The sequence below is a fragment of the Mesocricetus auratus genome, unplaced genomic scaffold (assembly GCF_017639785.1).
Source record: "Mesocricetus auratus isolate SY011 unplaced genomic scaffold, BCM_Maur_2.0 Super-Scaffold_100015, whole genome shotgun sequence".
NCBI classification, from domain to species: domain Eukaryota; kingdom Metazoa; phylum Chordata; class Mammalia; order Rodentia; family Cricetidae; genus Mesocricetus; species Mesocricetus auratus.
Genome location: NW_024429198.1, coordinates 22,388,569 through 22,402,846, shown reverse-complemented (window position 1 = coordinate 22,402,846; position 14,278 = coordinate 22,388,569). Strand labels below are relative to the sequence as shown.

Here is a 14,278-nt window from a genome sequence, read left to right as displayed (position 1 = left end):
ATTCTAACCAACCATGGGAAAAAATCTGGTATCAGGAAAGCAATAAGGATTACACACATTATTTTATAAACCAGCACACAAAGGTCTAAAACAGTTCTGAAAATGAAGTTAGCTGTCTTGAGTCAAAGGAATTAAAAAAAAAAGTCAGCATTGATCGTTTACAAACTCTGACCTTGTGGAAACTGTAAGAATCTGTTGTAGTGCAGCTACATATAATTTGGCAATTTTGTTTTTTCATTTGGGTTCAGATTGCGAATTCATTGCTGTGAGAAAAGGACTGAGGCAAATTTTAGCAGCAACCTCCACCAGACTGCTTGACTGGAGTGCTCTAGATTTTAACATTGGAATTCTCTGCACTGCCCGCCTCTGCTCCAGGGCCCATTCACTTTTTAATCTCAGCTGCCATCGTCATGAAAGACTGTTCTATATTCATAGCATTCTTTTTTTTGTAACGTTTTTGTTTAAATTAGAAACATGAATGCTTCACATGTCAATGCCAGCTCCCTCCCCTCCTCCCTTGTCCCTCCACCAGTCCCCCAACCCCCCACCCAAACCCCACACATTCCCCAGGGAGGGTGAGGCCTTCCTTGTGGGGATCTCTAAAGTCTATCATTTCATCCAGGTCAGGACCTAGGCCCTTCCCCATGGGTCCAGGCTGAGAGAGCATACCTCTATTTGGAATGGGCTCCCAAAGATCATTCATAAACCATGGTAAACACTGATCTACTACCCAAGGCCCCAGTGATTTCTGTGGCATCCTCACTGAGACTGAATTCATGGAGTCTGGATCAGTCCCCTGTTGGCCTCTTGGGCATCAGTCTGGGATTCAAGAGCTCCCCCTTATCCTGTCAGTTGTCTTTGTGGGTTTCACAATCATGGTCTTGACCCCTTTACTCATCACTCCTCCATCTCTGTCACTAGGTTCCAGGAGTTCAGTTCAGTGTTTAGCTTCTATCAGTCACAGGATGAAGGTTCTAGGATGGCATATAAGGTAGTTATCAACCATACCATCAAGAAGGGGCATTTAATAGAGTCTCTCCACTATTGCTTAGTTTGCCAGTTGGTGTTATCCTTGTAGATCTCTGGAGATATCACTAGTGTCAGCTCTCTCCTCAAGCCTATAATGACTCAATCTATTATGGTATCTCTCATCATTCGTTGCATTCTTAGCACTGGTTTCCAAAAATAGAATTCCTTCGAGGTCATGTGGTCTACTCCTTTCTTTGTGATCAGGTCACATTTGTTCCCTACCAACAACTTGTTGACATTTTCACTGGCATAGCAATCTATCTCCTGTAGCCACTGTTTAACATTATTGAAGGACTCCTGATCTGTCACATCATACACAACTATGATACCATGGGCTTCTCTGTAGTAACTGGAGGTGATTGTTCGAAATCTTTCCTGGCCTGCTGTGTCCCATATCTGAAGATTGATTGTCTTCCCGTCTAACTCCATAGTTCGGATCTTGAAATCCACACCAATTGTGCTGATGTAGCTTTCAGTGTACGTGTCATCAGCAAACCTAGGGAGGAGGCAAGACTTTCCAACCCCAGAATCGCCAATCAGATGTAACTTGAATAAATAATCATATTTGGGATTCATGCTGGTCATGTCACTGCAGCTGCTGCCTCTGCCTCTGCCACCACCACCCTTGCTGACAGAGCCGCTGAGGGAAGGGAAGGGAATGGAGGGGGGAGGGGGAGGTAGGGGAGGGGAGCTAAGCTGATCCAGTGGAGCAAAAGGGCGACCCTGCTCCGACCCCTAAGCAAACAAGCAGCAGCTTCCACCACTCAGGGGATCGCGTCCACGGCACGTTTTTTCTTATTAATTTGTTCTGTCTTCTAAGAGGTAGCTGTTATTAATCTATAAATGAGTGCAACTTCATGTACCACAAGAGGAATTTAAAGTGAGATGCCCAAGTGCAATATGATCATCCTAAGTGTTCCTCCTTCACCCAGGTTAAACCAGCATGATTCATAAGATATTTTAAAAGACCATTCTTTTTCTTTTATGAATATTTTCATGTGTTTATGACAGCTGTTTTCCATGGATTTTGCACTGTCAATTTTTTTTCTAGCAAAAGAATAGCATGGCCCTAAGTAATAGGATATCAAAGAATGGGATTATTTCATCCCTGTGTTTCCCAGAGTATTGTTGCCCAACAAAATTCACTTGGATGGTGCATATATCTTATGCCCATGCTGTATATCATGGACACCATTTACAATGGAAGGCTATTGAGCACTTAAAATTGTTCTGTATGTTAAATTAGATTTTCAACATTATTTAAATTAATTTAATGGAATTTTAGATAACCCTTTTGACTAGAATCTCCTGCACTTAACTGTGTTAGACAAAGAATCCTATTTCATGTGACATTTCAATTCAAAATGTCTCCTGGTGTATTATAAATTATTCCTAATTCCTAACTACTCATCATCATTTTGTCTTCCATTTAATTTAACGATTTCGACAAATTATGAAGCAAGTGTCAAGTTAGACAATGCAGCTGAGTCATGGATAGTTTGAGAACCCAGTGTGTAACATAAAGCAATGACCATGTCCCATAAACAAAAAGTGAGTGGTTCCCATCTTCATTCATCTAAAACTCCACTAGTTTTAGAAATACAGAAATGACTATGAGCACTCTTAACCAATTTTTATCTGTCTCTACTATTTATAGCTCCCTATCTCCGTTCCCACATAAACCAAAGCACTGAACATACAACTCAAAGATGCCCTAAATATAGTTCTTTTCTTCTTTTTTTCATCAAATTGCCAGCAAGATTAGATCACAAATGTTCCACATTTTCTCTAACTCCACAAACATTCAGAAATACTCTATTTAGAAAACTTTTTCACATTCTATCCTTCAGGGTTCCTGACGTGGGAGGTCAATGCAATATGGAATATAATACATTTATTTACCAGAGGAAGAACTTACACACAAGCTGGGGTGTCAGAAGTGTGACAGGCTTTCAAAAGAGGAGAAGAGGCGAAGAGAGTTTCGTTTACTCTTTCATTTCCTTTTATCTTCGCCTGTGCTAAATTTCCCTATCACCGCCCTTATAGACAGATAGCTTTGTGGGGCTCACCCCTACAAGTCCCCTTGTAGTCTAAATAGAAGATTTAAATTTGACACAAACTCAAACATATACAACATATATACATAAAGGGTGATAAATAAGTTATAATCTACTTATATTCTAAGCTAAACATATCTATCCTATCTAAATTCTAAACTTATCTGAAAGGGATGCCCAAGTATGAACACCTCCTTCCAATCCCAACCCTTAAAAGGTGTAAACTACCCTTTAATAATAATAATAGGGAGAGGGGGCATAGAGTTCTCAAATTTACTTCCTGCTAAAATGGGACGATGACAATCTCATGGGGACCTGTGGGAAGAAAATGTTAGTGTAACAAGAATCTTAAGTAGGTTAATTAGTCTCTTGAAGGAGATGCATGATTGAAGTTTTTGACTGGATTTCTAATTTTGATTGAAGCTCTTATCTGAAGTTCTGGTTAGATTGTAGAAGATGCACTGTATGAGGTTCTTGTTCTGGAGTTGTGTTGAGTCATGTAGTCCTAAACCGGTTTCAGGATGTTGCTTGTCAAGTGGAGTCGATGATGTGGGATCCCATTTTCTTTCTGAAGTGTTTGGAGATTGCTATAAAGAGATTCCTTGCTCTCTGGAAAACTCAAACATTCATGTTAGCAAAGAAATTTTCAACTTTTACATGTATGCATACTGGGAAAGGCAACCTTAAGGCAGATAATAAACATGAAGGAGATTAGACTTTCAGAAAGGGAACCAAGTATATATATAGATGACAGTCCCTAATTTTGTTTTCTTCTGTCTTATATCAACGGCTCTTTGATATAACACAGAAATTATGAGTTTTATTTTAACAATACACTTGGGTTTAAAGTAGGAGAGCCAATCCAACTCTAAAACCAGCGTCAATTAAATGAATTGGAACTAAAGCATATTACGAAGCAAAGAGAAATGGAAATTATAATAACAAGATAGAGAGATTCAGACATTGATACCACACGTTGTATTATTGCATGTTTGATGGCCCTCTGGGTAGCTATCCTTTCTTCTTCAGGTATCCATACATCCAGTATTTTTTCACTGTTTGGAGCTGACTTTTCCTGTAAAGACAAAAACAAAACACTTCTATTTCCTTTTATGAGGTCTCCTTACACTTAGTAGCATTGTAGTATCATCTTTTCTAGGAAAGAATATCTCATGTATTTGATGTCAATTTGCAATTTGACTTTGCACACCTTATGTATCATATAGACATGGAATTTCATTTTCTATGTAAAGCATGAGCTTTTTCAGTAATAGTTACTTATAAATTTGAAATTAATTTGGACATTTCAGATTGTAATTCCAAGAGTATCTTACAAATTTTTCAATTCCATTTTATGCTTTGACAACTTCAGTATATACTGGAATTTAATTATTTTCAATTCCATAACCCTCTTACCACTTAAATCCTTCTTCCTAATAAGCTTCATACTACTTTGATGTCTCTTTTTGGCACTCATTGAGCTTGACATGGCTGCTTACATAAGCATAAACAGGAAGAGTATTTACTGGCGATTAGACAATTCACCAGTGGCTGCACCACTGAAGAAAACTGCACCCCTGCCCAGAATTCAGGCATTTGATGATTGCCAATATTCCCCTAATGAGTGATAAATTCCAGTGAGTCCTTCGCAATTCTTGACGAAATGGTGAAGGCTGCATATTGAGCAGATAATCACAACAGTTCAAGAGTGCAATGGTCAATTCTTTTCTTGAGAATAGTGTTTGATGGCACTGCTTCCCAACCTTCAGCTACTCAGTTCCTTCTTCAACTAGGCTCCCTCAATCTTAGAGAGTGTGTTAGAGATGTTTCATGTAGGAACAAGTACTCCAGTGTCACTTTTTATAATGTGGTTATTCGTTTTGAGTCTCTGTATTAGTGATTGCCTAATACTAAACATATCTACTCTGAGGAAGTTTGTTCAGTACAAACTATAGGTATAAATGTAAGTATCTGGAAGGAAGATTGATTCTGTTTTTCTTCAGGCAAGCAACAATAGTAGGCACTTTCCTAAGACATAAGATCTTCCTACCCATATGCTCTTGATCAGATTTACAGCATCAGGTATTAGTGCCTTCCAGTGTAACATGCCTCAAATCCACTGAGAATATGGTTGATTACATCCATGATAATCATACCACTATTGCCCCATGGGCATATCTTGCCAAGGAGGTGATTGATTATTGTAGCTTTTTGGGTTCACAGCTCACTAATAACCCTGAGGACTTTTCTCTCCCAGCAGCTTGCATAATATCCAATTTAACAAGCAAGCATATATGATAAATATAAAATAACCATTATTTAAATTATACATGTTAAAGTTGATAAGAATTTTATAAGATTAATATATTAATTGACCTATATAAAATAATTAAAAATGAAAACCCAGTTAACAAACATATTTCTCTATCAGTCTTTTCCCTTTTCACCCAGAAATTAAGTCCAGACAGGCTAAAGAATCTGGGAGAAATGCCAAGATACTGTGCCTCCCTGCAGAGTCAGCAAACATGTCGTTTTGTTGATTGGGTATAATTTCTGACATCTCAAAAATCTATATGACATGTTTGTATTTTGGCCAAGACAAATATAGCTAAGTGATTCTTGTCCAGTCATCTAATTTGAGTTTTTTCATTAATTCATAATCCATTATATAGTTGCTACAAGCTGACATTTGCATGGTGTTCTTTGGTTATCCATGATTCCATATCAGATCCTTGTTCAGTCCCATAGTTATGCATTTCATACAGAAAAATTATAGTTCAGTGAATAAATTATGTAAATCCAGATCTTGCTGGTGAATGATTATAAATGATAATATCTACTAAATTAGTATTTCAATCTATTGTTTGATTTTTTATTTTTTTAGTCTTTTTTATTTTTAAATTTAAATTAGAAACAAGGTTGCTTCACATGTCAATCCCAGCTCCCTCTCCTCCCTCCCCTCTTCCCATGCCCTCCCACCAAACCCCCTACCCAACCCTCCCTCAACCACCATTCCTTTCCCCAGGCAGTGTTAGGCCCTCCATGGGCGTGTCCATAATCTGTCCTTTCATCCAGAGTAGAGCATAGGCCTTCCCCAAAGAGTCCAGGCTGAGAGAGCATCTCTCATTGTGGGATGGGCACCCAAAGTCCATTTGTACGCCAGGGATAAATACTGAACAACTACACAAATCCACATATATTTCCTAGGCCTCCTCACTGACACTCACATTCAGGGGTTCTGGATTAGTTCCATGCTGGATTCCCAGCTACCAGTCTGGGGTTCAAGAGCTCCCCCTTGTTCAGGTCAGCTGTTTCTGTGGGTTAAACAAGCCCAGTCTTGACCCCTAATCTCACCAGTCCTCCCTCTCTGTCACTGAGTTCCTTGAGTTCACTTCAGTGTTTGTTTATCTGTGGGTGTCTGCCTCTGTTTCCATCAGTCATTGGTTGAAGGTTCTGTTTCCCAGACTCTCTGGCAGTGGTATTGTAGGCTGGCACTCCCCTGATCCATGTCTGAAACCCATATATGAATGAGTACATACCATGTTTGTCTTTTTGTGATGGGGTTACCTTACTCAGGACGGTTTCTTCTAGTGCCATCCATTTGCCTGAAATTTTCAAGATTCCATTGTTTTTTTTCCACTGAATAGTACTTCATTGTGTAAATGTACCACATTTTCTCTATTCACTCTTCTGGTGAGGGTCATCTAGGTTGCTTCCAGTTTCTGGATATTACAAATAATGCTGCTATGAATATAGTGGAATAGACATCCTTGTTGTATGAGTATTCATCTTTTGGGTATATGCCTAAGAGTATTGCTGGGTCTTATGGTAGACTGATTCCCATTTTCCTGAGGAATCTTCATACTGATTTCCAATGTGGTTGGTGGGAGTGCCACCAGCCATGGAGGAGTGTTCCCCTTCGTCCACATCTCCTCCAGCATAAACTGTCATTGGTGACTTTGTTTTTAGCCATTCTGACAGGAGTAAGAGAGTATCTCAAAGTTGTTTTGGTTTGCATTTCCTTTATGGCTAGGGATATTGAGCACTTTCTTAAATGCCTCTCAGCCATTTTACCCTCCTCTATTGAGAATTCTCTAGTTTGTTCTGTACCCCACTTTTTAATTGTATCATTTGGTGTTTTGGAGACTTGCTTCTAGAGTTCTTTGTAAATTTTGAAGATCAACCCTCTGTCAGATGTAGGATTAGTGAATATCTTTTCCCATTCTGTGGGCTGCCTTTTTGTCTTGTTGACTGTGTCCTTTGCCTTACAGAAGCTTCTCAGTTTTAGGAGGTCCCATTTATTGTTACCTCAGTGTCTGTGCTACTGGTCTTATGTTCAGGAAGCAGTCTCCTGTACCAATTCGTTCAACGGTACTCCCACTTTCTCTTCTAAGAGGTTCAGTGTGGCTGGATTTATGTTGAGGTCTTTGATCCATTTGTTTGTGCATGGTAATAGACATGGATATATCCAGATTCTTCTACCCGCCAGTATCCAGTTCTGCCAGAACCATTCATTGAAGATGCTTTCTTTCTTCCATTATAAATTTTAGCTTCTTTGTCGAAGATCAGATGTTCATACGTGTATGAATTTTTTTCCTCTTAGTCTATACCAATTTTTCTCCTCCATGATCTGTCACTCTCTATTCAGCTATATATGTCTTTCTATGTGAGTTTATCTTTTATCTAAAATATGCAAAATTATCAAAGACCAAAAAATATGAAATAAGGTGTTGGCATTAAAAAGTAGATTCCATGAAAGATATTTTTCCAATGTTAATGTATTAACTGTTTTGCTGCCATACTCAACTTCTCGATTTGGGCAATAAGCATAACATTTGTTACATAAAATAGTTTGGGAAGAATCATTAGAATTGCTAAAGCTATTATCCAATTATTACTTCCTATTCTTTTGAAATGACATTTGGCCATATATGACAGACCATGTAGATTTCCATGCTTCTGAAAAATTAGCTCACAACTGCATCATGGATACAACCATCTATGCCTACTTATTCTCCAAAGTGTTTTCCTATGATAGAACTTTCTTTAAAGATTTCTGAAGGTCATTGATTTTTCCATAGATATTTTTTTGTTCTCTGTTCATTTTCTTTTCATACATTTTCTGTGATAGGATATACATTTTATACAGTTATTCTACAAAATCTATTCAAGTTAAGTTCATTAACTAAAGCTTATCTGTCTACTCAACTGGCACCATCATAATTAAGTGGCCTGGAGTTCTTAGAAAACCATAACATTGAGTAAAATACTCTGATATTAAACAATATAGCAAAAAAAGAGTTCTATGCCTGCCCTAAAACATGGTGGTGGGGTTGAGAAATGCTTCAGTGGGTACAGTTCAGCAGGCATATATGACAGCTAAGTCTGACTCTCCAGTACCTATAGAAAAGCAGACAGTCTTGTAAAGCTTTAAATCTTGCACTGGCAGATAAGAGAGTTGGATCAGGAGAGAATTCTGAGCAGCCAGTTAAGCCAATAAGTGTGTTCCTTTTAGAGTGAAATGCTCTCTCTAAGGACAATATGGAGAGGAATAGTAGAAGATACCCATATTGGACTTTGGCTTCCATGTGTCTACACAACCACAAGCTGATAGTCACCCACACATACACACTTCACATGTGCACATAACAAAAATTGGGGGGTGGGGGACAGCAGGTTATCTAACCAATTCTGGCCATGACTTTTATGAAGGAACAAAACTTCACATGATTTTTAATCCAAGAATATTCGTCTTACCACTTTACTGTTTTCATACCTCTGTGCAACAGTATCCTGTGAAGTACCAGGGAATGAAGGAATGTAAGAGCAACCCAGAATGGATATGTGCTGTGAATGAAATATTAAACACATATCTTTCAAGACACTGAGGTTTGGCAGCTTTCTGTTACTACAGTCTAATTTATCTTGGCATAACTAATGGCAATGAAAGAAGAAAGACGCTGATTGTCTTGATAACTTTGGCATCTTTTCTATAGAAGTGAGAAACACACATGGTCTTTCCTTATAGGAAAATTCCCCTATCCAAAGTTTAGTAAGAAGAACATATCACACTTGAGCCTATTTTCTGTCTCTCTATTAATACCTTAAATATTTTTTCATTGTTCATCTTATTTTTCTCATATCCTTCAATCCATATCCTTTCTTTCCTTTTTGTCAAATATATTTCATCTGGATTCACATAACTACTTATATTTAGTGTAGATACAAAATTTATTAACTTAAGCTACCTTTGAAAATGCCTGTTATAAATTTATGGGCAATGGTGCTAAATATTTTTATAACCAGTCATTTAGGTTAGTGATACTGAATAATGTAAACAAGAAGCTTTTCAGCATTTACTGTATTATAAAACTATAAAGAAACTGGATATTTAAAGTCATGTAATGGAGACTGGAGAGATGAATCGTAATTAAGATTGCTTGTTTATCTTGCAGATTTGGTTCATAGAATATGCCTATATAAAAATATTGATGGGATTGGAATATGAACATTCAGTAAATTACTTGCTGCACGAATATGAGCACCTGATTTCTTATCCCCAGAATCAACATAAAATTCAGACAGTAGCAGTATAAATTCATGACCCCAGCGTTAAGATTGTGAAAGCTAGCAGATCCCAAGAGTTCACTGGTCAGTCAGTTAGTCTAGCTGAACTCTTAAGTGTTCAATGAGAAACCGTCTCTCAATAATAACGTGTGGAGTGATGAAGGCAGACACTTGATATTGACCTCTGGACTACACACACACACACACACACACACACACACAAATATATATATATATACACACAAATGAATATACACACCATATGCATGCATGAACAAAAAATGATGAAAATGTTCAAAGTACTGAGAAAACATACTTACATAAATATGTTTATATTCCTTCTGTTAAATAAATGGTACAAGCATATGTTTTTAATTTATATGTTATGTAACATAATAGCACATTATTTAAACATGGTCAAATAAATACTTTATATGTTCATTATTTTCCACTACCTATTTAAGAAAATAAACATCATCATTGTCAGAAAATACATGCTAGTGTGATTCTTGAGTGTAACAAGCTTGGAGTGGGACCTGTCTAGATAAAACGTTGAAGACCTTAAAATTTGGGCATGATATGTTCCCATTTGCTGTGAACCCCTTGGCTAGCTCCTTAAAGCCTAATTGAGAATGTCAGAGGATTGACAGACAAATGTAAAAGAAAACTGGTATTATGTTGACTGTGTATGCTTGGATATAGACACAGCAAAAGCCCACATACTCAGTATGTTTCTTATATTCAGAATGAATTAAGGATGTGGGTAAGCTAATGGTGGCAGGTAGGAATGAAATTTTTAAGTCCACCTGAAATAGTAGAAATAGTGATAACAATAATTATACAGATTTTATGACTCTACTGGTCAGAGAGAAAGATATCTTAACATTTTCAAACATAAAACCATATTTAGAAGGAACATTGTGATCTTTCAATGACCTTCTCAGGGACTCAGGTACACCCTAAGAGAATGCATCAATGCTAGAGGCGCTTTAGGAAGGTACAGCAGTACAGGCCAACCCTCTGATGTTTATTCTAGTAAGAAAGAGTATGCCCCATCCCCTGGATTACATGTTCACACTTCAGAGGAAATGGCTCACTAGGCCTGTATTTCTAACTGGGAACCTCACTAAACATGAAGTCAGGACCCAGAGAATCAGATTCCAAGTTCTCTTGCACAGCTGCACAGCTGATAGAGCTGTGTCTTTACACTGTAGAAGTTTAGAAAACAGAAACCAAGGTTGGGCCACTCCAAGGTCTGAAGAAAGCTGATAGATGTCAATAGATGCCCTCTGGACCTGAGGACAAGATGGAACATGTGAAGAACCAGGGACTCAGGCACCTTCACACTACACTTTGGCATTCTCAGTGCTGACAATGTATAAAGTGCTATCAACAGCTTTGTTTCATTAGAAGAATTAAAGTTCATACAATCTAGTGTAAAAAATACCTGGTTTTAAAAATCAGCAAAGTGAAACACAAGCAACTGAGAAACAGTTAAATGTTCAAAATCCTCAGTCACCAGGAAAATGCAAATCAAAACTACTTTGAGAGTTCATCTTACACCAGTCAGAATATCCAAGATCAACAAAGCAAGTAACAGCTCATGCTGGTGAAGATGTGTGGTAAGGGGAACACTCATGTATTTCTGGTGGGAGTGCAATATACAGCCATTGTGGAAATCAACATAATAGTTCTTTCTGCAGGAGACTGGGGAAAGAACTACCTCAAGATCCAGGTATACCACTCTTGGTGGTTACACCCACATGACTCCGTATCCTACCACAGAGACTGTGTCAGCATGTACAGAGCCTTCACAGGTATAAGCCCGGGCCCCATTACTGAGAAGGGAAGTGGACACAAGCCCCTATTCCTAAACCAGAAGCTGTATCTAATTGGTAACTGCTTCAAAGGAAAAATTAGGTTTCTAAAATGGAGTTTCATTGGGAAAAAACCACAATTAAGGACAGTTTCCATACCCAGTAGTAGATGGCCAGCACAAAATGAACTTAGTGGTATTTTGGGGGGATTTTCATTTCATAATGTTTGGTATGGGATTTTCCGCCTTACGTTTTTTTTTTGTTTATATTTATGGTTTCTGACTTTGTGTTTTTATGTGATTTCTATGTGTGTGAATGTGTCTCTGCATTTGTGATTGTTTCTTGTGTTTTTTTTTGTTGTTGTTTGGGGAATTTTTTTCTGTTGTTTGTTTTGTATTATTCTGGTTTGTTTTTATATTATTTTATTACCATTATTTTTATTTTCAGATGCTTGTTTTTTAATGAAAGAGAGAAAGAAAGTATGGATTCAAGTGAGTAGGGAACAGGAAAAGATCTGGGAGGAGTTGGGGAAGAGGGAGCCATATTTATAATATATGGCATGAAAAATATATTTCAATAATAAATAAACAAATAGAAAAAATAAAACCACATGCAAACACAAAAAGAATATCAAATGGTCATTCCATGAAAACATATGTAGAACAAACATTATAGAAACTGGGCATACTATATTTAGAAATATATGTATGTATACATGCACTCATACAACAATTAAGAGGGGAAAACAGACATAAATTTGAAAGAGAGCAATGAGGGAAATATGTGAGGGTTTAAGGTAAGGAAAGGAAAGGGGAAATGATGTCATTATAACCTCAAAAATTAAAGAAATAATAAAAATCAAATGTGTTTTATTCCCACTGTGCGAATGGAACACATTTGATTCAAGACTTAGTTTCCTTATTTATAAAGCAAAAATAACAGACAATTCAAAATCACTTGCTATAACAATTAAGTAAAAAGATTTTCTGTAACAATCAGAAACAGTTCTTTAGAACCTTAGCATCAGGAGTGGTTAGCACTCAGGACACATTATAAAGTGGGCTCATCTGACTCAATTTCCTGCCTCCTCAACTTGTTTGTTGCTTTTCCCTCATTTGAAACCTATATCATCAGCTTAATTCTGAAAGAAATTGTTTTCTACTTATTTCTCTTCTGAAGCAGTTCTGGGAAGATTAAGGTTGACATTTTCCTGGGTGCATGTAATTTTGGCTGTCCAGTCAATTAACAGCCACAAGCAATAGTGTGTAAATGTTGCTTGCAGTTTTGAATTGAGAGCTCTGACACCAGCGGGTGAGTGCCGCTCTTCTCTCAAAATACAACGAGCTATTTTCAAGTGTGTGTGTCAACCTCCTGAGATTCTGCTTTTTCCCAATGAGTGGAACTTTGATCGCCCTTCATGCATGAAGTGTTTTATAGAGTGACTTTAGGTTTCCAGGGTATAGTCTGAAAACAAACTCTTTAACCTTCCTTTACAATCCGACCCTTCTCGAGTGATGGGAGGCTGGTAATCATGTGTATATAGAACAGTGGATAGCTTGGGGGAATAATTGGTTAGGGAAAAGCAAGCCTGTTAGCTCGAGGTCACCAGTTCTAATATATACCAAGCCAGCAGTGATCAAAGGTGTTTGGTATTTCAGAGGGTCTTCTGTTTGTGCTGAGCAGAGGGTTTATGTCAGAGAAGCAGCTCTACAAAGGGCAGCCTCAGAATAGCAACCACATGCAGTCAATGTAGTGTAGCCAACAGCAGCCACAATCAGAGTAAACACAGTGCACATAAGTCTATGCTGGCACTGTGTGATACAAACCAGTGTTTATGATCCAGAAGCTTGGAAGTGAAATCAGTCTACTTAGTGATGACATGGCTGCTAAATATCTTATATTATCTCTTTTTGTCCATAATACCAGATGTTAAGGCACCCAAACACGACCTCATTTTCCACACTCAGTGTCAGGCACCATTCTATTCCTCCCTGATAAGTTCTCTGTTTATTTCTCTTATGTTGGTCTTCATATATATTTGTAAGATGCATGTTGTTTCCTAGCTATCAGTCTGGGATCCATGAGCTAGCTCCGCCTTGTTCAGGCCAGCTGTTTCTATAACATAGGACTGTTTCAGACCCCCTGAACTAGGATGTCAGTTTGGAGATCAGGTTAATCTATGGGGCCTCTGGTAGTGGATCAGTATTTATTCCTAGTATACAAATGAACTTTGGCAGCCCATTCCATATAGAGGAATACTCTCTCAGCCTAGACACATGGGGGAGGGTCTAGTCCTTTTGCCAAATGATAAGACAGACTTGGAGCAGAAAGGGGATGGGATAGGGGTAAGTGGGGGCATGGGAGGAGGGGAAGGAGAGGGAACTGGGATAGACATGTAAAACAAGCTTGTTTCTAATTTAAATTTAAATAAAAAAGAAAAAAGGTGTAATGTTAAGAGAAGCTTTTTCTTTTGCTAGCCGCTTTGGTTTATCCTCCGCCAGTCGCCTGGGCTCTGCCGCGCCAGCCTGGTTCTAGATCCGCATGAGTCCAAAATAAACACACAGGAGGCTATATTAATTATGAAGCTGTTGGCCTTGTTTGTCTCTTACTGGCTAGCTCTGCCTTAAGTAATTACCCCATAATTGTTAATCTAAGTATGTTTCTTACCGGAGAATAGTTCCCGGCGTCCTACCCCCATGGCGTCACATGTTGACTCTCTTGTGTTTCCCCTTCCCAGAATCCTCCTCAACTCCTAGTCCCTCCTATCTAGGTTTTCTATTGGCCAGACAGTACTTTATTGACAAATGC

General features: G+C 38.1%; 1 pseudogene; it reads right to left on the bottom strand.

The window, feature by feature from the left end:
• Positions 1–274: 274 nt before the first annotated feature.
• Positions 275–1,614, bottom strand: LOC121144265 (annotated as a pseudogene).
• Between the last annotated feature and the right edge of the window lie 12,664 nt (positions 1,615–14,278).